The 27,337-nt window shown below is 52.5% G+C and overlaps 12 non-coding genes across 12 annotated transcripts; all 12 read right to left on the bottom strand.

Annotated features, from left to right (window-relative positions):
• Positions 1 to 1,870: 1,870 nt before the first annotated feature.
• Positions 1,871 to 1,989, bottom strand: LOC138394828 (5S ribosomal RNA). The gene has a single exon (XR_011235354.1). It is a non-coding gene; the product is annotated as a 5S ribosomal RNA (ribosomal RNA).
• Positions 1,990 to 3,072: 1,083 nt separating this feature from the next.
• LOC138394877 (5S ribosomal RNA) lies at positions 3,073 to 3,191 on the bottom strand. Its single transcript, XR_011235401.1, has one exon. It is a non-coding gene; the product is annotated as a 5S ribosomal RNA (ribosomal RNA).
• A 3,468-nt stretch (positions 3,192 to 6,659) lies between these two features.
• On the bottom strand, positions 6,660 to 6,778 carry LOC138394967 (5S ribosomal RNA). The gene has a single exon (XR_011235470.1). It is a non-coding gene; the product is annotated as a 5S ribosomal RNA (ribosomal RNA).
• Positions 6,779 to 7,876: 1,098 nt separating this feature from the next.
• Positions 7,877 to 7,995, bottom strand: LOC138394994 (5S ribosomal RNA). Its single transcript, XR_011235496.1, has one exon. It is a non-coding gene; the product is annotated as a 5S ribosomal RNA (ribosomal RNA).
• Positions 7,996 to 11,462: 3,467 nt separating this feature from the next.
• On the bottom strand, positions 11,463 to 11,581 carry LOC138394965 (5S ribosomal RNA). The gene has a single exon (XR_011235469.1). It is a non-coding gene; the product is annotated as a 5S ribosomal RNA (ribosomal RNA).
• A 1,098-nt stretch (positions 11,582 to 12,679) lies between these two features.
• Positions 12,680 to 12,798, bottom strand: LOC138394992 (5S ribosomal RNA). The gene has a single exon (XR_011235494.1). It is a non-coding gene; the product is annotated as a 5S ribosomal RNA (ribosomal RNA).
• Positions 12,799 to 16,266: 3,468 nt separating this feature from the next.
• Positions 16,267 to 16,385, bottom strand: LOC138394964 (5S ribosomal RNA). The gene has a single exon (XR_011235468.1). It is a non-coding gene; the product is annotated as a 5S ribosomal RNA (ribosomal RNA).
• Positions 16,386 to 17,483: 1,098 nt separating this feature from the next.
• LOC138394991 (5S ribosomal RNA) lies at positions 17,484 to 17,602 on the bottom strand. The gene has a single exon (XR_011235493.1). It is a non-coding gene; the product is annotated as a 5S ribosomal RNA (ribosomal RNA).
• A 3,467-nt stretch (positions 17,603 to 21,069) lies between these two features.
• LOC138394958 (5S ribosomal RNA) lies at positions 21,070 to 21,188 on the bottom strand. Its single transcript, XR_011235464.1, has one exon. It is a non-coding gene; the product is annotated as a 5S ribosomal RNA (ribosomal RNA).
• A 1,098-nt stretch (positions 21,189 to 22,286) lies between these two features.
• LOC138394990 (5S ribosomal RNA) lies at positions 22,287 to 22,405 on the bottom strand. The gene has a single exon (XR_011235492.1). It is a non-coding gene; the product is annotated as a 5S ribosomal RNA (ribosomal RNA).
• A 3,467-nt stretch (positions 22,406 to 25,872) lies between these two features.
• On the bottom strand, positions 25,873 to 25,991 carry LOC138394947 (5S ribosomal RNA). The gene has a single exon (XR_011235455.1). It is a non-coding gene; the product is annotated as a 5S ribosomal RNA (ribosomal RNA).
• A 1,098-nt stretch (positions 25,992 to 27,089) lies between these two features.
• Positions 27,090 to 27,208, bottom strand: LOC138394989 (5S ribosomal RNA). The gene has a single exon (XR_011235491.1). It is a non-coding gene; the product is annotated as a 5S ribosomal RNA (ribosomal RNA).
• Between the last annotated feature and the right edge of the window lie 129 nt (positions 27,209 to 27,337).

The following is a 27,337-nucleotide window of genomic DNA, read 5'->3' as shown; positions in this document are numbered from 1 at the left end:
TCTATGTGTAATAGGCTTAATACGCGTTTGACACTGTATCCTCATTATTAATCAAGGAAACACAAAATAAAAAATGAAGCAAGATGTAGTTCCAAACTCACCAGATTGAGGAAACTTAAAACACTGATCACTGTGTTGGCTGGGAGGAGAACTCTTAACACGCACACTGCTGATATGGGAGGTGAAATTATAGAACCATTTGGAAAACAATGTAGCATAAATGGATATGAATGAACACTGGCATAATTTAGGAACAAGCATATTCTCTGAGTAGCACGTACCAGAGAGAAGATAGGGCACACGTGACCAGGAAACATCCAGAGTAATACTCACGGGAGCCCCGTGTACATGGACCTAGTCAAAGATCGGATAAAGATACTTTGATTGACTCGTGCAGTGCCATTCTATAGAAGTGCTGATGAACTGCAGCTTCCTGTGTAAGCAAGGCGTATTCCCCAAACAGAAGGTTTCCCCTGGAACACAAGTTAGCCAGAATGAATCCAGAATGGCTCCACATGTGTTATATAAACTGTGAAATTAACAAACTACCTCAATGAGATAGTCATGGAACAGAGAGCAAAAACTTTAAAAGGAAAAGCCAGCAAAATGATGAGAGTCGAGATGGGATTTGTTTGGGAGAAGTGTTTTTTCGGTTCCATGCCTTCGGAAAAAGATACACAGCGGCTTCCGACATATGAATAAACTCCCATTTTTATAAGGCGAGTGGTAGAGAGTTTTGGTACAGTTAATTGGGTCTAATAGAATAAAACTAATAATTGCTATTATTGCTCTTTAACATATCCATTTCCCAAATTAAAAGAAAGAGAGAAAGAAACAGATTGTAAATTTCTAGTTATAAACCCTGTTTAAATTGCACTATTTATTAATTTGGGGGAAATGATTAGTTTGGGGACTCCGTGTCCATCTATCTAGGAATATAGTAGAGCCTCTCCATGGATTTGGGCGGTCATTGACGTTGTTACTAAGTTTTCCATCTAAGTTGGCACCTTTGTCCCGTAGGTGCTATGTAGATTTTCTGTGACTTTGCATGTTATCCTTTTTACAAATTGCCTTCAACATTGTGTATTTGCTAGGAAATAAGAAATATTGAAACTATCGATTGAATGTTGATTTCAGATAGAGCTATCTTGCTGGACTCACTTAGGATTTCGACAGGTCTCCCATGCATACTGGCAAACATTCTATTTTGAGAACCGTAGGAGGTGAGGAAAATGAAGAAGGTGATTTTCCTTTCCCGTATATTGTTAGTGTCTTCCCCTGTTTGAGTATATTTTTAGAGCGTCGCTTGCAGTATTGAACAGAAGAATTTCATATCAACACCCTGTTCTTGCTCGTGACTTTCCAAAGAATGTTTTTACTTCTTAATCCTTAAGAATATTTTCTAAAGATTTAGACTTTTGAAAAGTGTTTCTAGGTGTCTTCTCATCTGGATTCTTAAATTCCTTTCCCGTGAACGAATAGCCAACTGTTTAGATTCCATGCTTCTGCATATATGGATATGATCGAATTTTTCCTTTCCTAGGGTAACGTGGTCATGTACTTGGACAACTTTAGAATTTGTCCTGAATTCAGAGCCGGTCCGTCAGCAGTTCCGGAGGCCCGGACCTGGGGCAGGTGTCTGAGGGCCGACAGCCTCGGGGACTGAGCCTCCACATCTCAAATCTGACCCTCTCTCCAGGGGCCACGGGGCAGGATCCGGGCCTGCCGGGGCGGGGTGGGGGTGGGCGGGGGCGGGAGCCAGGACGGGCGTGGAGGGCGAAGGGCCCCCCCCTTTCCCAGCCGAGGTGGGCGGAGGAGCCCCCCCTTCCCAGCCCAGGGCGGGCGGGACAGAAAAAGAGGCAAAGCAAAAAGCCTACAGCACCCGGTATTCCCAGGCGGTCTCCCATCCAAGTACTAACCGGGCCCGACCCTGCTTAGCTTCCGAGATCAGACGAGATCGGGCGCGTTCAGGGTGGTATGGCCGTAGACGACGGCGGCCGCCCCCGGACGCCTCAAGAGGCCGAGCTGCTGCTACGCGTCCCTCCCTGCCCAGTCCGGTCCCTCCCGCCGCCCTGGCCCTTCGCTAGACCACCTGTCCGTATCCGGGGCAGGCGGAGACTGACGGGTCTCGCGCGCATCCCCCCTCCCCCACCCAAACCGCGGACGCACCACCGTCCCGCAGCCCAAGGAGCAGCCCCACGGGCAAGCGCGCAGGGACAGACTTCCACGCGTGGGGACGGAGGGCCAGAGCCGGAGAGTGCGCGCGAGAGGGCCCTCCGCCGCCCCACGCGAGGGCACGGTGGAGAGGGGCTTTGGGGCAGGGCCAGGACAAGGAGGCAGGGCCGTGTGCGCGGCTGGTCCTTCACCCCGAGGTCCTGAAGACGTGCAGTGTCCCCCCCACCCCGCCACCCCACTCCGTCTGGGGAGGACTGTTCTGCCTCGATTTCCCCTCAGGGCCTGCATGTGGCAGCAGCACCCGCGTGGGGGTGGGGGGCCCAGAGCCGGCTGTCCTGTTGCTCGGTGGGGCGGGGTTTGGGGGTGGGGCGTTTGGGTTTGGGTGCGTGTGCTCCGTGTGCTGTTGTGTGTCCTCTCTGCCCGGGCGGCCGGCCACTTGCCCTGTGCGGTGCGCCGGTGTGTCTCTCGGGAGCCCCGGCCCGAGGCCCGGGTGTGCGGCGGAGAGGAAGTCCACGGTGGGCTGGGGGTCCGGGGGCCCAGGGGACGGTTTGCCGCCGTGGACTGTCCCGCGCCGGGTGTAGGGATTGTCCCGGGGGCCCGGGGGGTGGAGACCCAGCAGCACTTAGGGATCCCGCCGCCCGGCCCGGTGTGGGCCCAGGGCTGGGGCTCCGCTGCTGGGCGGAACGGAACGGCTGGGATGCTCCGCCGCTGCCGCCGCCTGGCGGTGGTGCTGCAGCCGGGGAGAGGAGAGGAAGCCTCCGGCGGGCGCAGCGGGCGGCGACCGGGGCCAAGGGCGGGCGCGGAGGGCGGAGGGCCGAGGGCGGAGGGACCGGCCCACCCCCAGCCCCACCCCCCGACCCCCGACAGGCCGGCGGGCCGGACAAAAGAAGAGGCAAAAGCCTACAGCACTCGGTATTCCCAGGCGGTCTCCCATCCAAGTACTAACCAGGCCCGACCCTGCTTAGCTTCCGAGATCAGACGAGATCGGGCGCGTTCAGGGTGGTATGGCCGTAGACGACCGTGGCCGTCCCCGGACGCCTCAAGAGGCCGAGCTGCTGCCACGGGGCCCTCCCGGCCCAGCGCCCCCTCCCAACCCCCGCCGCCCCCCCCCCTCCCGCGCAGTCCTGCAGCCCACTAGCCTTCAAAGCCTTGCTCAGTAGCTGCTACACGCACATCAAAGACTCAATACTTTTCCACAAACACATACACCAATGACAACAAAAATCAAAGACTCAAGATGACATCCATTGAAAGCACGGAGGACACAAACGGAGGACAGCGTGTGACTTAGCAGATTCTACACACTGCAGGAGCTGACATGAAGGCCCAGGGAAATATTCCAAAGGAGTGTGCCATGGCTCAGAGCTCCTCGGCATGAGCAGACTGGCTTCGGCTGACAGCAGCTCTTAGATTTTCACAGTGGAGCCAGAACAGTAGAAAGTTCCTTCCTCGCCTTTCCTACTTCATGCAGTACTAAGTAGTCCACGGTTATATGGTGAATGGATACGATTATTCTGTGGGATCATGCAAAGAAGAAATGCTGTTGGTGTCTTTGAGAACTGGGAATTTGGGGGTGAGAGAAAGAAGTGAAATCGATAAAGTAGCGTAAAAAAACTCTCAGTCTCAGATTGAATTTGGATTATCAGTGGACACTCAATGTGTTTTTCTTTAATTTTTTTTTTTTTTTATCCCCATGGAGGGTGCTGAGAAGTAGGTGCAAACTGAACAGTAGTGCATTTCACCAGCATCTAGATCGTGGTCTCCACAAACCATTGTTATTAAATGGTCCGAAGCCTTACCGGAGACACAGGCTGACTTCAAGTCCGGGGCAGGAAATGGACGCTTCTTCTGCCGGGAAGCGTGGATGCTCTGATATCCAACAGAACGAGGGTCATGTCAAAAGACACAGGAACCAGAATGAGTAGACTCCCGTCTGCCAAACACAGGACGGTTTGATCACCAGTAAGTATAATAATTGCAAGATATTGAAGCACATTAAATGTGTTTAAATCCACGACTAAACCCCTAACAATGCAAAAATAACTCGGATCCCCCACTGTGGAGAGCGGGAGGAAACAAAGTGAAATGGTGACAACCGGGACTGCCCCCAACTGGTTGGGATGTATGGACACTCTTTCCAAAGACCTCTCAACCGAGCACAATGTATGTACTGTATTTGGACTGGATTCCAAGAAACTGAAATGAGTGTATGTGTCTCAGGGAAACGCAAACCTTGAGGACTTGCTGTTCTCTCCAATACGGTTAGATTCTTAGATGGAATAATGTGGCTGCGGTTACATTTAAAAAGGAAAGAAAGCCTCTACCTTTGATAGAAACATATTGACTTTTTGTCGATGGAGGGATATCGTTAAGGGGATCATGAACTTAAGGTAGGAGGGGTATAAAAGAAACAAGATCTGACCAAGGGTTGATGATTTCTTGAGTCAGGGTAGTGAGTAGGTATTATAGTATTCTTTCTGTTTTTGTTTATATTTCAAATTTTCCATAACAAAAAGTTTCCAAAGATACCATAAACACGGTACAAAACAAGTTGCAAACAGGACAAGGGATCTGTAGCGCATACAATTGGCAAAATATCACTGCTACAGAATATCTATGTGTAATAGGCTTAATACGCGTTTGACACTGTATCCTCATTATTAATCAAGGAAACACAAAATAAAAAATGAAGCAAGATGTAGTTCCAAACTCACCAGATTGAGGAAACTTAAAACACTGATCACTGTGTTGGCTGGGAGGAGAACTCTTAACACGCACACTGCTGATATGGGAGGTGAAATTATAGAACCATTTGGAAAACAATGTAGCATAAATGGATATGAATGAACACTGGCATAATTTAGGAACAAGCATATTCTCTGAGTAGCACGTACCAGAGAGAAGATAGGGCACACGTGACCAGGAAACATCCAGAGTAATACTCACGGGAGCCCCGTGTACATGGACCTAGTCAAAGATCGGATAAAGATACTTTGATTGACTCGTGCAGTGCCATTCTATAGAAGTGCTGATGAACTGCAGCTTCCTGTGTAAGCAAGGCGTATTCCCCAAACAGAAGGTTTCCCCTGGAACACAAGTTAGCCAGAATGAATCCAGAATGGCTCCACATGTGTTATATAAACTGTGAAATTAACAAACTACCTCAATGAGATAGTCATGGAACAGAGAGCAAAAACTTTAAAAGGAAAAGCCAGCAAAATGATGAGAGTCGAGATGGGATTTGTTTGGGAGAAGTGTTTTTTCGGTTCCATGCCTTCGGAAAAAGATACACAGCGGCTTCCGACATATGAATAAACTCCCATTTTTATAAGGCGAGTGGTAGAGAGTTTTGGTACAGTTAATTGGGTCTAATAGAATAAAACTAATAATTGCTATTATTGCTCTTTAACATATCCATTTCCCAAATTAAAAGAAAGAGAGAAAGAAACAGATTGTAAATTTCTAGTTATAAACCCTGTTTAAATTGCACTATTTATTAATTTGGGGGAAATGATTAGTTTGGGGACTCCGTGTCCATCTATCTAGGAATATAGTAGAGCCTCTCCATGGATTTGGGCGGTCATTGACGTTGTTACTAAGTTTTCCATCTAAGTTGGCACCTTTGTCCCGTAGGTGCTATGTAGATTTTCTGTGACTTTGCATGTTATCCTTTTTACAAATTGCCTTCAACATTGTGTATTTGCTAGGAAATAAGAAATATTGAAACTATCGATTGAATGTTGATTTCAGATAGAGCTATCTTGCTGGACTCACTTAGGATTTCGACAGGTCTCCCATGCATACTGGCAAACATTCTATTTTGAGAACCGTAGGAGGTGAGGAAAATGAAGAAGGTGATTTTCCTTTCCCGTATATTGTTAGTGTCTTCCCCTGTTTGAGTATATTTTTAGAGCGTCGCTTGCAGTATTGAACAGAAGAATTTCATATCAACACCCTGTTCTTGCTCGTGACTTTCCAAAGAATGTTTTTACTTCTTAATCCTTAAGAATATTTTCTAAAGATTTAGACTTTTGAAAAGTGTTTCTAGGTGTCTTCTCATCTGGATTCTTAAATTCCTTTCCCGTGAACGAATAGCCAACTGTTTAGATTCCATGCTTCTGCATATATGGATATGATCGAATTTTTCCTTTCCTAGGGTAACGTGGTCATGTACTTGGACAACTTTAGAATTTGTCCTGAATTCAGAGCCGGTCCGTCAGCAGTTCCAGAGGCCCGGACCTGGGGCAGGTGTCTGAGGGCCGACAGCCTCGGGGACTGAGCCTCCACATCTCAAATCTGACCCTCTCTCCAGGGGCCACGGGGCAGGATCCGGGCCTGCCGGGGCGGGGTGGGGGTGGGCGGGGGCGGGAGCCAGGACGGGCGTGGAGGGCGAAGGGCCCCCCCCCTTTCCCAGCCGAGGTGGGCGGAGGAGCCCCCCCTTCCCAGCCCAGGGCGGGCGGGACAGAAAAAGAGGCAAAGCAAAAAGCCTACGGCACCCGGTATTCCCAGGCGGTCTCCCATCCAAGTACTAACCGGGCCCGACCCTGCTTAGCTTCCGAGATCAGACGAGATCGGGCGCGTTCAGGGTGGTATGGCCGTAGACGACGGCGGCCGTCCCCGGACGCCTCAAGAGGCCGAGCTGCTGCTACGCGTCCCTCCCTGCCCAGTCCGGTCCCTCCCGCCGCCCTGGCCCTTCGCTAGACCACCTGTCCGTATCCGGGGCAGGCGGAGACTGACGGGTCTCGCGCGCATCCCCCCTCCCCCACCCAAACCGCGGACGCACCACCGTCCCGCAGCCCAAGGAGCAGCCCCACGGGCAAGCGCGCAGGGACAGACTTCCACGCGTGGGGACGGAGGGCCAGAGCCGGAGAGTGCGCGCGAGAGGGCCCTCCGCCGCCCCACGCGAGGGCACGGTGGAGAGGGGCTTTGGGGCAGGGCCAGGACAAGGAGGCAGGGCCGTGTGCGCGGCTGGTCCTTCACCCCGAGGTCCTGAAGACGTGCAGTGTCCCCCCCACCCCGCCACCCCACTCCGTCTGGGGAGGACTGTTCTGCCTCGATTTCCCCTCAGGGCCTGCATGTGGCAGCAGCACCCGCGTGGGGGTGGGGGGCCCAGAGCCGGCTGTCCTGTTGCTCGGTGGGGCGGGGTTTGGGGGTGGGGCGTCTGGGTTTGGGTGCGTGTGCTCCGTGTGCTGTTGTGTGTCCTCTCTGCCCGGGCGGCCGGCCACTTGCCCTGTGCGGTGCGCCGGTGTGTCTCTCGGGAGCCCCGGCCCGAGGCCCGGGTGTGCGGCGGAGAGGAAGTCCACGGTGGGCTGGGGGTCCGGGGGCCCAGGGGACGGTTTGCGGCCGTGGACTGTCCCGCGCCGGGTGTAGGGATTGTCCCGGGGGGGCCGGGGGGTGGAGACCCAGCAGCACTTAGGGATCCCGCCGCCCGGCCCGGTGTGGGCCCAGGGCTGGGGCTCCGCTGCTGGGCGGAACGGAACGGCTGGGATGCTCCGCCGCTGCCGCCGCCTGGCGGTGGTGCTGCAGCCGGGGAGAGGAGAGGAAGCCTCCGGCGGGCGCAGCGGGCGGCGACCGGGGCCAAGAGCGGGCGCGGAGGGCGGAGGGCCGAGGGCCGAGGGCCGAGGGCGGAGGGACCGGCCCACCCCCAGCCCCACCCCCCGACCCCCGACAGGCCGGCGGGCGGGACAAAAGAAGAGGCAAAAGCCTACAGCACCCGGTATTCCCAGGCGGTCTCCCATCCAAGTACTAACCAGGCCCGACCCTGCTTAGCTTCCGAGATCAGACGAGATCGGGCGCGTTCAGGGTGGTATGGCCGTAGACGACCGTGGCCGTCCCCGGACGCCTCAAGAGGCCGAGCTGCTGCCACGGGGCCCTCCCGGCCCAGCGCCCCCTCCCAACCCCCGCCGCCCCCCCTCCTCCCGCGCAGTCCTGCAGCCCACTAGCCTTCAAAGCCTTGCTCAGTAGCTGCTACACGCACATCAAAGACTCAATACTTTTCCACAAACACATACACCAATGACAACAAAAATCAAAGACTCAAGATGACATCCATTGAAAGCACGGAGGACACAAACGGAGGACAGCGTGTGACTTAGCAGATTCTACACACTGCAGGAGCTGACATGAAGGCCCAGGGAAATATTCCAAAGGAGTGTGCCATGGCTCAGAGCTCCTCGGCATGAGCAGACTGGCTTCGGCTGACAGCAGCTCTTAGATTTTCACAGTGGAGCCAGAACAGTAGAAAGTTCCTTCCTCGCCTTTCCTACTTCATGCAGTACTAAGTAGTCCACGGTTATATGGTGAATGGATACGATTATTCTGTGGGATCATGCAAAGAAGAAATGCTGTTGGTGTCTTTGAGAACTGGGAATTTGGGGGTGAGAGAAAGAAGTGAAATCGATAAAGTAGCGTAAAAAAACTCTCAGTCTCAGATTGAATTTGGATTATCAGTGGACACTCAATGTGTTTTTCTTTAATTTTTTTTTTTTTTATCCCCATGGAGGGTGCTGAGAAGTAGGTGCAAACTGAACAGTAGTGCATTTCACCAGCATCTAGATCGTGGTCTCCACAAACCATTGTTATTAAATGGTCCGAAGCCTTACCGGAGACACAGGCTGACTTCAAGTCCGGGGCAGGAAATGGACGCTTCTTCTGCCGGGAAGCGTGGATGCTCTGATATCCAACAGAACGAGGGTCATGTCAAAAGACACAGGAACCAGAATGAGTAGACTCCCGTCTGCCAAACACAGGACGGTTTGATCACCAGTAAGTATAATAATTGCAAGATATTGAAGCACATTAAATGTGTTTAAATCCACGACTAAACCCCTAACAATGCAAAAATAACTCGGGTCCCCCACTGTGGAGAGCGGGAGGAAACAAAGTGAAATGGTGACAACCGGGACTGCCCCCAACTGGTTGGGATGTATGGACACTCTTTCCAAAGACCTCTCAACCGAGCACAATGTATGTACTGTATTTGGACTGGATTCCAAGAAACTGAAATGAGTGTATGTGTGTCAGGGAAACGCAAACATTGAGGACTTGCTGTTCTCTCCAATACAGTTAGATTCTTAGATGGAATAATGTGGCTGCGGTTACATTTAAAAAGGAAGGAAAGCCTCTACCTTTGATAGAAACATATTGACTTTTTGTCGATGGAGGGATATCGTTAAGGGGATCATGAACTTAAGGTAGGAGGGGTATAAAAGAAACAAGATCTGACCAAGGGTTGATGATTTCTTGAGTCAGGGTAGTGAGTAGGTATTATAGTATTCTTTCTGTTTCTGTTTATATTTCAAATTTTCCATAACAAAAAGTTTCCAAAGATACCATAAACACGGTACAAAACAAGTTGCAAACAGGACAAGGGATCTGTAGCGCATACAATTGGCAAAATATCACTCCTACAGAATATCTATGTGTAATAGGCTTAATACGCATTTGACACTGTATCCTCATTATTAATCAAGGAAACACAAAATAAAAAATGAAGCAAGATGTAGTTCCAAACTCACCAGATTGAGGAAACTTAAAACACTGATCACTGTGTTGGCTGGGAGGAGAACTCTTAACACGCACACTGCTGATATGGGAGGTGAAATTATAGAACCATTTGGAAAACAATGTAGCATAAATGGATATGAATGAACACTGGCATAATTTAGGAACAAGCATATTCTCTGAGTAGCACGTACCAGAGAGAAGATAGGGCACACGTGACCAGGAAACATCCAGAGTAATACTCACGGGAGCCCCGTGTACATGGACCTAGTCAAAGATCGGATAAAGATACTTTGATTGACTCGTGCAGTGCCATTCTATAGAAGTGCTGATGAACTGCAGCTTCCTGTGTAAGCAAGGCGTATTCCCCAAACAGAAGGTTTCCCCTGGAACACAAGTTAGCCAGAATGAATCCAGAATGGCTCCACATGTGTTATATAAACTGTGAAATTAACAAACTACCTCAATGAGATAGTCATGGAACAGAGAGCAAAAACTTTAAAAGGAAAAGCCAGCAAAATGATGAGAGTCGAGATGGGATTTGTTTGGGAGAAGTGTTTTTTCGGTTCCATGCCTTCGGAAAAAGATACACAGCGGCTTCCGACATATGAATAAACTCCCATTTTTATAAGGCGAGTGGTAGAGAGTTTTGGTACAGTTAATTGGGTCTAATAGAATAAAACTAATAATTACTATTATTGCTCTTTAACATATCCATTTCCCAAATTAAAAGAAAGAGAGAAAGAAACAGATTGTAAATTTCTAGTTATAAACCCTGTTTAAATTGCACTATTTATTAATTTGGGGGAAATGATTAGTTTGGGGACTCCGTGTCCATCTATCTAGGAATATAGTAGAGCCTCTCCATGGATTTGGGCGGTCATTGACGTTGTTACTAAGTTTTCCATCTAAGTTGGCACCTTTGTCCCGTAGGTGCTATGTAGATTTTCTGTGACTTTGCATGTTATCCTTTTTACAAATTGCCTTCAACATTGTGTATTTGCTAGGAAATAAGAAATATTGAAACTATCGATTGAATGTTGATTTCAGATAGAGCTATCTTGCTGGACTCACTTAGGATTTCGACAGGTCTCCCATGCATACTGGCAAACATTCTATTTTGAGAACCGTAGGAGGTGAGGAAAATGAAGAAGGTGATTTTCCTTTCCCGTATATTGTTAGTGTCTTCCCCTGTTTGAGTATATTTTTAGAGCGTCGCTTGCAGTATTGAACAGAAGAATTTCATATCAACACCCTGTTCTTGCTCGTGACTTTCCAAAGAATGTTTTTACTTCTTAATCCTTAAGAATATTTTCTAAAGATTTAGACTTTTGAAAAGTGTTTCTAGGTGTCTTCTCATCTGGATTCTTAAATTCCTTTCCCGTGAACGAATAGCCAACTGTTTAGATTCCATGCTTCTGCATATATGGATATGATCGAATTTTTCCTTTCCTAGGGTAACGTGGTCATGTACTTGGACAACTTTAGAATTTGTCCTGAATTCAGAGCCGGTCCGTCAGCAGTTCCAGAGGCCCGGACCTGGGGCAGGTGTCTGAGGGCCGACAGCCTCGGGGACTGAGCCTCCACATCTCAAATCTGACCCTCTCTCCAGGGGCCACGGGGCAGGATCCGGGCCTGCCGGGGCGGGGTGGGGGTGGGCGGGGGCGGGAGCCAGGACGGGCGTGGAGGGCGAAGGGCCCCCCCCCTTTCCCAGCCGAGGTGGGCGGAGGAGCCCCCCCTTCCCAGCCCAGGGCGGGCGGGACAGAAAAAGAGGCAAAGCAAAAAGCCTACGGCACCCGGTATTCCCAGGCGGTCTCCCATCCAAGTACTAACCGGGCCCGACCCTGCTTAGCTTCCGAGATCAGACGAGATCGGGCGCGTTCAGGGTGGTATGGCCGTAGACGACGGCGGCCGTCCCCGGACGCCTCAAGAGGCCGAGCTGCTGCTACGCGTCCCTCCCTGCCCAGTCCGGTCCCTCCCGCCGCCCTGGCCCTTCGCTAGACCACCTGTCCGTATCCGGGGCAGGCGGAGACTGACGGGTCTCGCGCGCATCCCCCCTCCCCCACCCAAACCGCGGACGCACCACCGTCCCGCAGCCCAAGGAGCAGCCCCACGGGCAAGCGCGCAGGGACAGACTTCCACGCGTGGGGACGGAGGGCCAGAGCCGGAGAGTGCGCGCGAGAGGGCCCTCCGCCGCCCCACGCGAGGGCACGGTGGAGAGGGGCTTCGGGGCAGGGCCAGGACAAGGAGGCAGGGCCGTGTGCGCGGCTGGTCCTTCACCCCGAGGTCCTGAAGACGTGCAGTGTCCCCCCCACCCCGCCACCCCACTCCGTCTGGGGAGGACTGTTCTGCCTCGATTTCCCCTCAGGGCCTGCATGTGGCAGCAGCACCCGCGTGGGGGTGGGGGGCCCAGAGCCGGCTGTCCTGTTGCTCGGTGGGGCGGGGTTTGGGGGTGGGGCGTTTGGGTTTGGGTGCGTGTGCTCCGTGTGCTGTTGTGTGTCCTCTCTGCCCGGGCGGCCGGCCACTTGCCCTGTGCGGTGCGCCGGTGTGTCTCTCGGGAGCCCCGGCCCGAGGCCCGGGTGTGCGGCGGAGAGGAAGTCCACGGTGGGCTGGGGGTCCGGGGGCCCAGGGGACGGTTTGCGGCCGTGGACTGTCCCGCGCCGGGTGTAGGGATTGTCCCGGGGGGGCCGGGGGGTGGAGACCCAGCAGCACTTAGGGATCCCGCCGCCCGGCCCGGTGTGGGCCCAGGGCTGGGGCTCCGCTGCTGGGCGGAACGGAACGGCTGGGATGCTCCGCCGCTGCCGCCGCCTGGCGGTGGTGCTGCAGCCGGGGAGAGGAGAGGAAGCCTCCGGCGGGCGCAGCGGGCGGCGACCGGGGCCAAGAGCGGGCGCGGAGGGCGGAGGGCCGAGGGCCGAGGGCCGAGGGCGGAGGGACCGGCCCACCCCCAGCCCCACCCCCCGACCCCCGACAGGCCGGCGGGCGGGACAAAAGAAGAGGCAAAAGCCTACAGCACCCGGTATTCCCAGGCGGTCTCCCATCCAAGTACTAACCAGGCCCGACCCTGCTTAGCTTCCGAGATCAGACGAGATCGGGCGCGTTCAGGGTGGTATGGCCGTAGACGACCGTGGCCGTCCCCGGACGCCTCAAGAGGCCGAGCTGCTGCCACGGGGCCCTCCCGGCCCAGCGCCCCCTCCCAACCCCCGCCGCCCCCCCTCCTCCCGCGCAGTCCTGCAGCCCACTAGCCTTCAAAGCCTTGCTCAGTAGCTGCTACACGCACATCAAAGACTCAATACTTTTCCACAAACACATACACCAATGACAACAAAAATCAAAGACTCAAGATGACATCCATTGAAAGCACGGAGGACACAAACGGAGGACAGCGTGTGACTTAGCAGATTCTACACACTGCAGGAGCTGACATGAAGGCCCAGGGAAATATTCCAAAGGAGTGTGCCATGGCTCAGAGCTCCTCGGCATGAGCAGACTGGCTTCGGCTGACAGCAGCTCTTAGATTTTCACAGTGGAGCCAGAACAGTAGAAAGTTCCTTCCTCGCCTTTCCTACTTCATGCAGTACTAAGTAGTCCACGGTTATATGGTGAATGGATACGATTATTCTGTGGGATCATGCAAAGAAGAAATGCTGTTGGTGTCTTTGAGAACTGGGAATTTGGGGGTGAGAGAAAGAAGTGAAATCGATAAAGTAGCGTAAAAAAACTCTCAGTCTCAGATTGAATTTGGATTATCAGTGGACACTCAATGTGTTTTTCTTTAATTTTTTTTTTTTTTTATCCCCATGGAGGGTGCTGAGAAGTAGGTGCAAACTGAACAGTAGTGCATTTCACCAGCATCTAGATCGTGGTCTCCACAAACCATTGTTATTAAATGGTCCGAAGCCTTACCGGAGACACAGGCTGACTTCAAGTCCGGGGCAGGAAATGGACGCTTCTTCTGCCGGGAAGCGTGGATGCTCTGATATCCAACAGAACGAGGGTCATGTCAAAAGACACAGGAACCAGAATGAGTAGACTCCCGTCTGCCAAACACAGGACGGTTTGATCACCAGTAAGTATAATAATTGCAAGATATTGAAGCACATTAAATGTGTTTAAATCCACGACTAAACCCCTAACAATGCAAAAATAACTCGGGTCCCCCACTGTGGAGAGCGGGAGGAAACAAAGTGAAATGGTGACAACCGGGACTGCCCCCAACTGGTTGGGATGTATGGACACTCTTTCCAAAGACCTCTCAACCGAGCACAATGTATGTACTGTATTTGGACTGGATTCCAAGAAACTGAAATGAGTGTATGTGTGTCAGGGAAACGCAAACATTGAGGACTTGCTGTTCTCTCCAATACAGTTAGATTCTTAGATGGAATAATGTGGCTGCGGTTACATTTAAAAAGGAAGGAAAGCCTCTACCTTTGATAGAAACATATTGACTTTTTGTCGATGGAGGGATATCGTTAAGGGGATCATGAACTTAAGGTAGGAGGGGTATAAAAGAAACAAGATCTGACCAAGGGTTGATGATTTCTTGAGTCAGGGTAGTGAGTAGGTATTATAGTATTCTTTCTGTTTCTGTTTATATTTCAAATTTTCCATAACAAAAAGTTTCCAAAGATACCATAAACACGGTACAAAACAAGTTGCAAACAGGACAAGGGATCTGTAGCGCATACAATTGGCAAAATATCACTCCTACAGAATATCTATGTGTAATAGGCTTAATACGCATTTGACACTGTATCCTCATTATTAATCAAGGAAACACAAAATAAAAAATGAAGCAAGATGTAGTTCCAAACTCACCAGATTGAGGAAACTTAAAACACTGATCACTGTGTTGGCTGGGAGGAGAACTCTTAACACGCACACTGCTGATATGGGAGGTGAAATTATAGAACCATTTGGAAAACAATGTAGCATAAATGGATATGAATGAACACTGGCATAATTTAGGAACAAGCATATTCTCTGAGTAGCACGTACCAGAGAGAAGATAGGGCACACGTGACCAGGAAACATCCAGAGTAATACTCACGGGAGCCCCGTGTACATGGACCTAGTCAAAGATCGGATAAAGATACTTTGATTGACTCGTGCAGTGCCATTCTATAGAAGTGCTGATGAACTGCAGCTTCCTGTGTAAGCAAGGCGTATTCCCCAAACAGAAGGTTTCCCCTGGAACACAAGTTAGCCAGAATGAATCCAGAATGGCTCCACATGTGTTATATAAACTGTGAAATTAACAAACTACCTCAATGAGATAGTCATGGAACAGAGAGCAAAAACTTTAAAAGGAAAAGCCAGCAAAATGATGAGAGTCGAGATGGGATTTGTTTGGGAGAAGTGTTTTTTCGGTTCCATGCCTTCGGAAAAAGATACACAGCGGCTTCCGACATATGAATAAACTCCCATTTTTATAAGGCGAGTGGTAGAGAGTTTTGGTACAGTTAATTGGGTCTAATAGAATAAAACTAATAATTACTATTATTGCTCTTTAACATATCCATTTCCCAAATTAAAAGAAAGAGAGAAAGAAACAGATTGTAAATTTCTAGTTATAAACCCTGTTTAAATTGCACTATTTATTAATTTGGGGGAAATGATTAGTTTGGGGACTCCGTGTCCATCTATCTAGGAATATAGTAGAGCCTCTCCATGGATTTGGGCGGTCATTGACGTTGTTACTAAGTTTTCCATCTAAGTTGGCACCTTTGTCCCGTAGGTGCTATGTAGATTTTCTGTGACTTTGCATGTTATCCTTTTTACAAATTGCCTTCAACATTGTGTATTTGCTAGGAAATAAGAAATATTGAAACTATCGATTGAATGTTGATTTCAGATAGAGCTATCTTGCTGGACTCACTTAGGATTTCGACAGGTCTCCCATGCATACTGGCAAACATTCTATTTTGAGAACCGTAGGAGGTGAGGAAAATGAAGAAGGTGATTTTCCTTTCCCGTATATTGTTAGTGTCTTCCCCTGTTTGAGTATATTTTTAGAGCGTCGCTTGCAGTATTGAACAGAAGAATTTCATATCAACACCCTGTTCTTGCTCGTGACTTTCCAAAGAATGTTTTTACTTCTTAATCCTTAAGAATATTTTCTAAAGATTTAGACTTTTGAAAAGTGTTTCTAGGTGTCTTCTCATCTGGATTCTTAAATTCCTTTCCCGTGAACGAATAGCCAACTGTTTAGATTCCATGCTTCTGCATATATGGATATGATCGAATTTTTCCTTTCCTAGGGTAACGTGGTCATGTACTTGGACAACTTTAGAATTTGTCCTGAATTCAGAGCCGGTCCGTCAGCAGTTCCAGAGGCCCGGACCTGGGGCAGGTGTCTGAGGGCCGACAGCCTCGGGGACTGAGCCTCCACATCTCAAATCTGACCCTCTCTCCAGGGGCCACGGGGCAGGATCCGGGCCTGCCGGGGCGGGGTGGGGGTGGGCGGGGGCGGGAGCCAGGACGGGCGTGGAGGGCGAAGGGCCCCCCCCCTTTCCCAGCCGAGGTGGGCGGAGGAGCCCCCCCTTCCCAGCCCAGGGCGGGCGGGACAGAAAAAGAGGCAAAGCAAAAAGCCTACGGCACCCGGTATTCCCAGGCGGTCTCCCATCCAAGTACTAACCGGGCCCGACCCTGCTTAGCTTCCGAGATCAGACGAGATCGGGCGCGTTCAGGGTGGTATGGCCGTAGACGACGGCGGCCGTCCCCGGACGCCTCAAGAGGCCGAGCTGCTGCTACGCGTCCCTCCCTGCCCAGTCCGGTCCCTCCCGCCGCCCTGGCCCTTCGCTAGACCACCTGTCCGTATCCGGGGCAGGCGGAGACTGACGGGTCTCGCGCGCATCCCCCCTCCCCCACCCAAACCGCGGACGCACCACCGTCCCGCAGCCCAAGGAGCAGCCCCACGGGCAAGCGCGCAGGGACAGACTTCCACGCGTGGGGACGGAGGGCCAGAGCCGGAGAGTGCGCGCGAGAGGGCCCTCCGCCGCCCCACGCGAGGGCACGGTGGAGAGGGGCTTCGGGGCAGGGCCAGGACAAGGAGGCAGGGCCGTGTGCGCGGCTGGTCCTTCACCCCGAGGTCCTGAAGACGTGCAGTGTCCCCCCCACCCCGCCACCCCACTCCGTCTGGGGAGGACTGTTCTGCCTCGATTTCCCCTCAGGGCCTGCATGTGGCAGCAGCACCCGCGTGGGGGTGGGGGGCCCAGAGCCGGCTGTCCTGTTGCTCGGTGGGGCGGGGTTTGGGGGTGGGGCGTTTGGGTTTGGGTGCGTGTGCTCCGTGTGCTGTTGTGTGTCCTCTCTGCCCGGGCGGCCGGCCACTTGCCCTGTGCGGTGCGCCGGTGTGTCTCTCGGGAGCCCCGGCCCGAGGCCCGGGTGTGCGGCGGAGAGGAAGTCCACGGTGGGCTGGGGGTCCGGGGGCCCAGGGGACGGTTTGCGGCCGTGGACTGTCCCGCGCCGGGTGTAGGGATTGTCCCGGGGGGGCCGGGGGGTGGAGACCCAGCAGCACTTAGGGATCCCGCCGCCCGGCCCGGTGTGGGCCCAGGGCTGGGGCTCCGCTGCTGGGCGGAACGGAACGGCTGGGATGCTCCGCCGCTGCCGCCGCCTGGCGGTGGTGCTGCAGCCGGGGAGAGGAGAGGAAGCCTCCGGCGGGCGCAGCGGGCGGCGACCGGGGCCAAGAGCGGGCGCGGAGGGCGGAGGGCCGAGGGCCGAGGGCCGAGGGCGGAGGGACCGGCCCACCCCCAGCCCCACCCCCCGACCCCCGACAGGCCGGCGGGCGGGACAAAAGAAGAGGCAAAAGCCTACAGCACCCGGTATTCCCAGGCGGTCTCCCATCCAAGTACTAACCAGGCCCGACCCTGCTTAGCTTCCGAGATCAGACGAGATCGGGCGCGTTCAGGGTGGTATGGCCGTAGACGACCGTGGCCGTCCCCGGACGCCTCAAGAGGCCGAGCTGCTGCCACGGGGCCCTCCCGGCCCAGCGCCCCCTCCCAACCCCCGCCGCCCCCCCTCCTCCCGCGCAGTCCTGCAGCCCACTAGCCTTCAAAGCCTTGCTCAGTAGCTGCTACACGCACATCAAAGACTCAATACTTTTCCACAAACACATACACCAATGACAACAAAAATCAAAGACTCAAGATGACATCCATTGAAAGCACGGAGGACACAAACGGAGGACAGCGTGTGACTTAGCAGATTCTACACACTGCAGGAGCTGACATGAAGGCCCAGGGAAATATTCCAAAGGAGTGTGCCATGGCTCAGAGCTCCTCGGCATGAGCAGACTGGCTTCGGCTGACAGCAGCTCTTAGATTTTCACAGTGGAGCCAGAACAGTAGAAAGTTCCTTCCTCGCCTTTCCTACTTCATGCAGTACTAAGTAGTCCACGGTTATATGGTGAATGGATACGATTATTCTGTGGGATCATGCAAAGAAGAAATGCTGTTGGTGTCTTTGAGAACTGGGAATTTGGGGGTGAGAGAAAGAAGTGAAATCGATAAAGTAGCGTAAAAAAACTCTCAGTCTCAGATTGAATTTGGATTATCAGTGGACACTCAATGTGTTTTTCTTTAATTTTTTTTTTTTTTATCCCCATGGAGGGTGCTGAGAAGTAGGTGCAAACTGAACAGTAGTGCATTTCACCAGCATCTAGATCGTGGTCTCCACAAACCATTGTTATTAAATGGTCCGAAGCCTTACCGGAGACACAGGCTGACTTCAAGTCCGGGGCAGGAAATGGACGCTTCTTCTGCCGGGAAGCGTGGATGCTCTGATATCCAACAGAACGAGGGTCATGTCAAAAGACACAGGAACCAGAATGAGTAGACTCCCGTCTGCCAAACACAGGACGGTTTGATCACCAGTAAGTATAATAATTGCAAGATATTGAAGCACATTAAATGTGTTTAAATCCACGACTAAACCCCTAACAATGCAAAAATAACTCGGGTCCCCCACTGTGGAGAGCGGGAGGAAACAAAGTGAAATGGTGACAACCGGGACTGCCCCCAACTGGTTGGGATGTATGGACACTCTTTCCAAAGACCTCTCAACCGAGCACAATGTATGTACTGTATTTGGACTGGATTCCAAGAAACTGAAATGAGTGTATGTGTGTCAGGGAAACGCAAACATTGAGGACTTGCTGTTCTCTCCAATACAGTTAGATTCTTAGATGGAATAATGTGGCTGCGGTTACATTTAAAAAGGAAGGAAAGCCTCTACCTTTGATAGAAACATATTGACTTTTTGTCGATGGAGGGATATCGTTAAGGGGATCATGAACTTAAGGTAGGAGGGGTATAAAAGAAACAAGATCTGACCAAGGGTTGATGATTTCTTGAGTCAGGGTAGTGAGTAGGTATTATAGTATTCTTTCTGTTTCTGTTTATATTTCAAATTTTCCATAACAAAAAGTTTCCAAAGATACCATAAACACGGTACAAAACAAGTTGCAAACAGGACAAGGGATCTGTAGCGCATACAATTGGCAAAATATCACTCCTACAGAATATCTATGTGTAATAGGCTTAATACGCATTTGACACTGTATCCTCATTATTAATCAAGGAAACACAAAATAAAAAATGAAGCAAGATGTAGTTCCAAACTCACCAGATTGAGGAAACTTAAAACACTGATCACTGTGTTGGCTGGGAGGAGAACTCTTAACACGCACACTGCTGATATGGGAGGTGAAATTATAGAACCATTTGGAAAACAATGTAGCATAAATGGATATGAATGAACACTGGCATAATTTAGGAACAAGCATATTCTCTGAGTAGCACGTACCAGAGAGAAGATAGGGCACACGTGACCAGGAAACATCCAGAGTAATACTCACGGGAGCCCCGTGTACATGGACCTAGTCAAAGATCGGATAAAGATACTTTGATTGACTCGTGCAGTGCCATTCTATAGAAGTGCTGATGAACTGCAGCTTCCTGTGTAAGCAAGGCGTATTCCCCAAACAGAAGGTTTCCCCTGGAACACAAGTTAGCCAGAATGAATCCAGAATGGCTCCACATGTGTTATATAAACTGTGAAATTAACAAACTACCTCAATGAGATAGTCATGGAACAGAGAGCAAAAACTTTAAAAGGAAAAGCCAGCAAAATGATGAGAGTCGAGATGGGATTTGTTTGGGAGAAGTGTTTTTTCGGTTCCATGCCTTCGGAAAAAGATACACAGCGGCTTCCGACATATGAATAAACTCCCATTTTTATAAGGCGAGTGGTAGAGAGTTTTGGTACAGTTAATTGGGTCTAATAGAATAAAACTAATAATTACTATTATTGCTCTTTAACATATCCATTTCCCAAATTAAAAGAAAGAGAGAAAGAAACAGATTGTAAATTTCTAGTTATAAACCCTGTTTAAATTGCACTATTTATTAATTTGGGGGAAATGATTAGTTTGGGGACTCCGTGTCCATCTATCTAGGAATATAGTAGAGCCTCTCCATGGATTTGGGCGGTCATTGACGTTGTTACTAAGTTTTCCATCTAAGTTGGCACCTTTGTCCCGTAGGTGCTATGTAGATTTTCTGTGACTTTGCATGTTATCCTTTTTACAAATTGCCTTCAACATTGTGTATTTGCTAGGAAATAAGAAATATTGAAACTATCGATTGAATGTTGATTTCAGATAGAGCTATCTTGCTGGACTCACTTAGGATTTCGACAGGTCTCCCATGCATACTGGCAAACATTCTATTTTGAGAACCGTAGGAGGTGAGGAAAATGAAGAAGGTGATTTTCCTTTCCCGTATATTGTTAGTGTCTTCCCCTGTTTGAGTATATTTTTAGAGCGTCGCTTGCAGTATTGAACAGAAGAATTTCATATCAACACCCTGTTCTTGCTCGTGACTTTCCAAAGAATGTTTTTACTTCTTAATCCTTAAGAATATTTTCTAAAGATTTAGACTTTTGAAAAGTGTTTCTAGGTGTCTTCTCATCTGGATTCTTAAATTCCTTTCCCGTGAACGAATAGCCAACTGTTTAGATTCCATGCTTCTGCATATATGGATATGATCGAATTTTTCCTTTCCTAGGGTAACGTGGTCATGTACTTGGACAACTTTAGAATTTGTCCTGAATTCAGAGCCGGTCCGTCAGCAGTTCCAGAGGCCCGGACCTGGGGCAGGTGTCTGAGGGCCGACAGCCTCGGGGACTGAGCCTCCACATCTCAAATCTGACCCTCTCTCCAGGGGCCACGGGGCAGGATCCGGGCCTGCCGGGGCGGGGTGGGGGTGGGCGGGGGCGGGAGCCAGGACGGGCGTGGAGGGCGAAGGGCCCCCCCCCTTTCCCAGCCGAGGTGGGCGGAGGAGCCCCCCCTTCCCAGCCCAGGGCGGGCGGGACAGAAAAAGAGGCAAAGCAAAAAGCCTACGGCACCCGGTATTCCCAGGCGGTCTCCCATCCAAGTACTAACCGGGCCCGACCCTGCTTAGCTTCCGAGATCAGACGAGATCGGGCGCGTTCAGGGTGGTATGGCCGTAGACGACGGCGGCCGTCCCCGGACGCCTCAAGAGGCCGAGCTGCTGCTACGCGTCCCTCCCTGCCCAGTCCGGTCCCTCCCGCCGCCCTGGCCCTTCGCTAGACCACCTGTCCGTATCCGGGGCAGGCGGAGACTGACGGGTCTCGCGCGCATCCCCCCTCCCCCACCCAAACCGCGGACGCACCACCGTCCCGCAGCCCAAGGAGCAGCCCCACGGGCAAGCGCGCAGGGACAGACTTCCACGCGTGGGGACGGAGGGCCAGAGCCGGAGAGTGCGCGCGAGAGGGCCCTCCGCCGCCCCACGCGAGGGCACGGTGGAGAGGGGCTTTGGGGCAGGGCCAGGACAAGGAGGCAGGGCCGTGTGCGCGGCTGGTCCTTCACCCCGAGGTCCTGAAGACGTGCAGTGTCCCCCCCACCCCGCCACCCCACTCCGTCTGGGGAGGACTGTTCTGCCTCGATTTCCCCTCAGGGCCTGCATGTGGCAGCAGCACCCGCGTGGGGGTGGGGGGCCCAGAGCCGGCTGTCCTGTTGCTCGGTGGGGCGGGGTTTGGGGGTGGGGCGTCTGGGTTTGGGTGCGTGTGCTCCGTGTGCTGTTGTGTGTCCTCTCTGCCCGGGCGGCCGGCCACTTGCCCTGTGCGGTGCGCCGGTGTGTCTCTCGGGAGCCCCGGCCCGAGGCCCGGGTGTGCGGCGGAGAGGAAGTCCACGGTGGGCTGGGGGTCCGGGGGCCCAGGGGACGGTTTGCGGCCGTGGACTGTCCCGCGCCGGGTGTAGGGATTGTCCCGGGGGGGCCGGGGGGTGGAGACCCAGCAGCACTTAGGGATCCCGCCGCCCGGCCCGGTGTGGGCCCAGGGCTGGGGCTCCGCTGCTGGGCGGAACGGAACGGCTGGGATGCTCCGCCGCTGCCGCCGCCTGGCGGTGGTGCTGCAGCCGGGGAGAGGAGAGGAAGCCTCCGGCGGGCGCAGCGGGCGGCGACCGGGGCCAAGAGCGGGCGCGGAGGGCGGAGGGCCGAGGGCCGAGGGCGGAGGGCGGAGGGACCGGCCCACCCCCAGCCCCACCCCCCGACCCCCGACAGGCCGGCGGGCGGGACAAAAGAAGAGGCAAAAGCCTACAGCACCCGGTATTCCCAGGCGGTCTCCCATCCAAGTACTAACCAGGCCCGACCCTGCTTAGCTTCCGAGATCAGACGAGATCGGGCGCGTTCAGGGTGGTATGGCCGTAGACGACCGTGGCCGTCCCCGGACGCCTCAAGAGGCCGAGCTGCTGCCACGGGGCCCTCCCGGCCCAGCGCCCCCTCCCAACCCCCGCCGCCCCCCCTCCTCCCGCGCAGTCCTGCAGCCCACTAGCCTTCAAAGCCTTGCTCAGTAGCTGCTACACGCACATCAAAGACTCAATACTTTTCCACAAACACATACACCAATGACAACAAAAATCAAAGACTCAAGATGACATCCATTGAAAGCACGGAGGACACAAACGGAGGACAGCGTGTGACTTAGCAGATTCTACACACTGCAGGAGCTGACATGAAGGCCCAGGGAAATATTCCAAAGGAGTGTGCCATGGCTCAGAGCTCCTCGGCATGAGCAGACTGGCTTCGGCTGACAGCAGCTCTTAGATTTTCACAGTGGAGCCAGAACAGTAGAAAGTTCCTTCCTCGCCTTTCCTACTTCATGCAGTACTAAGTAGTCCACGGTTATATGGTGAATGGATACGATTATTCTGTGGGATCATGCAAAGAAGAAATGCTGTTGGTGTCTTTGAGAACTGGGAATTTGGGGGTGAGAGAAAGAAGTGAAATCGATAAAGTAGCGTAAAAAAACTCTCAGTCTCAGATTGAATTTGGATTATCAGTGGACACTCAATGTGTTTTTCTTTAATTTTTTTTTTTTTTATCCCCATGGAGGGTGCTGAGAAGTAGGTGCAAACTGAACAGTAGTGCATTTCACCAGCATCTAGATCGTGGTCTCCACAAACCATTGTTATTAAATGGTCCGAAGCCTTACCGGAGACACAGGCTGACTTCAAGTCCGGGGCAGGAAATGGACGCTTCTTCTGCCGGGAAGCGTGGATGCTCTGATATCCAACAGAACGAGGGTCATGTCAAAAGACACAGGAACCAGAATGAGTAGACTCCCGTCTGCCAAACACAGGACGGTTTGATCACCAGTAAGTATAATAATTGCAAGATATTGAAGCACATTAAATGTGTTTAAATCCACGACTAAACCCCTAACAATGCAAAAATAACTCGGGTCCCCCACTGTGGAGAGCGGGAGGAAACAAAGTGAAATGGTGACAACCGGGACTGCCCCCAACTGGTTGGGATGTATGGACACTCTTTCCAAAGACCTCTCAACCGAGCACAATGTATGTACTGTATTTGGACTGGATTCCAAGAAACTGAAATGAGTGTATGTGTGTCAGGGAAACGCAAACATTGAGGACTTGCTGTTCTCTCCAATACAGTTAGATTCTTAGATGGAATAATGTGGCTGCGGTTACATTTAAAAAGGAAGGAAAGCCTCTACCTTTGATAGAAACATATTGACTTTTTGTCGATGGAGGGATATCGTTAAGGGGATCATGAACTTAAGGTAGGAGGGGTATAAAAGAAACAAGATCTGACCAAGGGTTGATGATTTCTTGAGTCAGGGTAGTGAGTAGGTATTATAGTATTCTTTCTGTTTCTGTTTATATTTCAAATTTTCCATAACAAAAAGTTTCCAAAGATACCATAAACACGGTACAAAACAAGTTGCAAACAGGACAAGGGATCTGTAGCGCATACAATTGGCAAAATATCACTCCTACAGAATATCTATGTGTAATAGGCTTAATACGCATTTGACACTGTATCCTCATTATTAATCAAGGAAACACAAAATAAAAAATGAAGCAAGATGTAGTTCCAAACTCACCAGATTGAGGAAACTTAAAACACTGATCACTGTGTTGGCTGGGAGGAGAACTCTTAACACGCACACTGCTGATATGGGAGGTGAAATTATAGAACCATTTGGAAAACAATGTAGCATAAATGGATATGAATGAACACTGGCATAATTTAGGAACAAGCATATTCTCTGAGTAGCACGTACCAGAGAGAAGATAGGGCACACGTGACCAGGAAACATCCAGAGTAATACTCACGGGAGCCCCGTGTACATGGACCTAGTCAAAGATCGGATAAAGATACTTTGATTGACTCGTGCAGTGCCATTCTATAGAAGTGCTGATGAACTGCAGCTTCCTGTGTAAGCAAGGCGTATTCCCCAAACAGAAGGTTTCCCCTGGAACACAAGTTAGCCAGAATGAATCCAGAATGGCTCCACATGTGTTATATAAACTGTGAAATTAACAAACTACCTCAATGAGATAGTCATGGAACAGAGAGCAAAAACTTTAAAAGGAAAAGCCAGCAAAATGATGAGAGTCGAGATGGGATTTGTTTGGGAGAAGTGTTTTTTCGGTTCCATGCCTTCGGAAAAAGATACACAGCGGCTTCCGACATATGAATAAACTCCCATTTTTATAAGGCGAGTGGTAGAGAGTTTTGGTACAGTTAATTGGGTCTAATAGAATAAAACTAATAATTACTATTATTGCTCTTTAACATATCCATTTCCCAAATTAAAAGAAAGAGAGAAAGAAACAGATTGTAAATTTCTAGTTATAAACCCTGTTTAAATTGCACTATTTATTAATTTGGGGGAAATGATTAGTTTGGGGACTCCGTGTCCATCTATCTAGGAATATAGTAGAGCCTCTCCATGGATTTGGGCGGTCATTGACGTTGTTACTAAGTTTTCCATCTAAGTTGGCACCTTTGTCCCGTAGGTGCTATGTAGATTTTCTGTGACTTTGCATGTTATCCTTTTTACAAATTGCCTTCAACATTGTGTATTTGCTAGGAAATAAGAAATATTGAAACTATCGATTGAATGTTGATTTCAGATAGAGCTATCTTGCTGGACTCACTTAGGATTTCGACAGGTCTCCCATGCATACTGGCAAACATTCTATTTTGAGAACCGTAGGAGGTGAGGAAAATGAAGAAGGTGATTTTCCTTTCCCGTATATTGTTAGTGTCTTCCCCTGTTTGAGTATATTTTTAGAGCGTCGCTTGCAGTATTGAACAGAAGAATTTCATATCAACACCCTGTTCTTGCTCGTGACTTTCCAAAGAATGTTTTTACTTCTTAATCCTTAAGAATATTTTCTAAAGATTTAGACTTTTGAAAAGTGTTTCTAGGTGTCTTCTCATCTGGATTCTTAAATTCCTTTCCCGTGAACGAATAGCCAACTGTTTAGATTCCATGCTTCTGCATATATGGATATGATCGAATTTTTCCTTTCCTAGGGTAACGTGGTCATGTACTTGGACAACTTTAGAATTTGTCCTGAATTCAGAGCCGGTCCGTCAGCAGTTCCAGAGGCCCGGACCTGGGGCAGGTGTCTGAGGGCCGACAGCCTCGGGGACTGAGCCTCCACATCTCAAATCTGACCCTCTCTCCAGGGGCCACGGGGCAGGATCCGGGCCTGCCGGGGCGGGGTGGGGGTGGGCGGGGGCGGGAGCCAGGACGGGCGTGGAGGGCGAAGGGCCCCCCCCCTTTCCCAGCCGAGGTGGGCGGAGGAGCCCCCCCTTCCCAGCCCAGGGCGGGCGGGACAGAAAAAGAGGCAAAGCAAAAAGCCTACGGCACCCGGTATTCCCAGGCGGTCTCCCATCCAAGTACTAACCGGGCCCGACCCTGCTTAGCTTCCGAGATCAGACGAGATCGGGCGCGTTCAGGGTGGTATGGCCGTAGACGACGGCGGCCGTCCCCGGACGCCTCAAGAGGCCGAGCTGCTGCTACGCGTCCCTCCCTGCCCAGTCCGGTCCCTCCCGCCGCCCTGGCCCTTCGCTAGACCACCTGTCCGTATCCGGGGCAGGCGGAGACTGACGGGTCTCGCGCGCATCCCCCCTCCCCCACCCAAACCGCGGACGCACCACCGTCCCGCAGCCCAAGGAGCAGCCCCACGGGCAAGCGCGCAGGGACAGACTTCCACGCGTGGGGACGGAGGGCCAGAGCCGGAGAGTGCGCGCGAGAGGGCCCTCCGCCGCCCCACGCGAGGGCACGGTGGAGAGGGGCTTCGGGGCAGGGCCAGGACAAGGAGGCAGGGCCGTGTGCGCGGCTGGTCCTTCACCCCGAGGTCCTGAAGACGTGCAGTGTCCCCCCCACCCCGCCACCCCACTCCGTCTGGGGAGGACTGTTCTGCCTCGATTTCCCCTCAGGGCCTGCATGTGGCAGCAGCACCCGCGTGGGGGTGGGGGGCCCAGAGCCGGCTGTCCTGTTGCTCGGTGGGGCGGGGTTTGGGGGTGGGGCGTTTGGGTTTGGGTGCGTGTGCTCCGTGTGCTGTTGTGTGTCCTCTCTGCCCGGGCGGCCGGCCACTTGCCCTGTGCGGTGCGCCGGTGTGTCTCTCGGGAGCCCCGGCCCGAGGCCCGGGTGTGCGGCGGAGAGGAAGTCCACGGTGGGCTGGGGGTCCGGGGGCCCAGGGGACGGTTTGCGGCCGTGGACTGTCCCGCGCCGGGTGTAGGGATTGTCCCGGGGGGGCCGGGGGGTGGAGACCCAGCAGCACTTAGGGATCCCGCCGCCCGGCCCGGTGTGGGCCCAGGGCTGGGGCTCCGCTGCTGGGCGGAACGGAACGGCTGGGATGCTCCGCCGCTGCCGCCGCCTGGCGGTGGTGCTGCAGCCGGGGAGAGGAGAGGAAGCCTCCGGCGGGCGCAGCGGGCGGCGACCGGGGCCAAGAGCGGGCGCGGAGGGCGGAGGGCCGAGGGCCGAGGGCCGAGGGCGGAGGGACCGGCCCACCCCCAGCCCCACCCCCCGACCCCCGACAGGCCGGCGGGCGGGACAAAAGAAGAGGCAAAAGCCTACAGCACCCGGTATTCCCAGGCGGTCTCCCATCCAAGTACTAACCAGGCCCGACCCTGCTTAGCTTCCGAGATCAGACGAGATCGGGCGCGTTCAGGGTGGTATGGCCGTAGACGACCGTGGCCGTCCCCGGACGCCTCAAGAGGCCGAGCTGCTGCCACGGGGCCCTCCCGGCCCAGCGCCCCCTCCCAACCCCCGCCGCCCCCCCTCCTCCCGCGCAGTCCTGCAGCCCACTAGCCTTCAA

The sequence above is a fragment of the Eulemur rufifrons genome, chromosome 14, assembly GCF_041146395.1.
Source record: "Eulemur rufifrons isolate Redbay chromosome 14, OSU_ERuf_1, whole genome shotgun sequence".
NCBI lineage: Eukaryota > Metazoa > Chordata > Mammalia > Primates > Lemuridae > Eulemur > Eulemur rufifrons.
The sequence above is the reverse complement of the archived record's forward strand: the minus strand, read 5'-3'. Positions and strand labels throughout refer to the sequence as shown.